Raw genomic sequence first — 819 nt, forward strand, 5'->3', positions numbered from 1 at the left:
TATAGAGGTTAAAAAAATTTTTTTTTTGTTGTTAACTATTTTGTATACCAATTAATTTAGAACCAAATAATGATCAAGACGATTTCCGCATGAAAATCGGTCAAGTTTTGGCAAAGTTATACATGTTTATGTGTTTGGGCATGTCTAAGCCTATACTGACGTATAGCTATACGTTGCTTATGAGGTTAACAAACATTTTTTGTTGTTAACTATTTTGTATACCGAATTAATTAGAGACCAAATAATGATCAAGTTTGGCAAGTTATACATGTTTATGTGTATGGGCATGCTAAGCCTATACTGTGACGTATACGTTGCTTATAGGGGTTAACAAACATTTTTTTTGTTGTTAACTATTTTGTATACCGAATTAATTTAGACCAAATAATGATCAAGACGATATTCCGCATGAAAATCGGTCAAGTTTTGGCAAAGTTATACATGTTTATGTGTATGGGCATGTCTAAGCCTATACTGAACGAGCTATACGTTGCTTATGAGGTTAACAAACATTTTTTTTGTTGTTAACTATTTTGTATACCGAATTAATTTAGAGACCAAATAATGATCAAGACGATATTCCGCATGAAAATCGGTCAAGTTTTAGCAAAGTTATACATGTTTATGTGTATGGGCATGTCTAAGCCTATACCTGACGTATAGCTATACGTTGCTTATAGGGTTAACAAAATTTTTTTGTTGTTTTTATTTTGTATACCAGAATTAATTTAGAGACCAAATAATGATCAAGACGATATTCCGCATGAAAATCAGTCAAGTTTTGGCAAAGTTATACATGTTTATGTGTTTGGGCATGTC

This window comes from Drosophila innubila (assembly GCF_004354385.1).
Source record: "Drosophila innubila isolate TH190305 chromosome 2L unlocalized genomic scaffold, UK_Dinn_1.0 5_B_2L, whole genome shotgun sequence".
NCBI lineage: Eukaryota > Metazoa > Arthropoda > Insecta > Diptera > Drosophilidae > Drosophila > Drosophila innubila.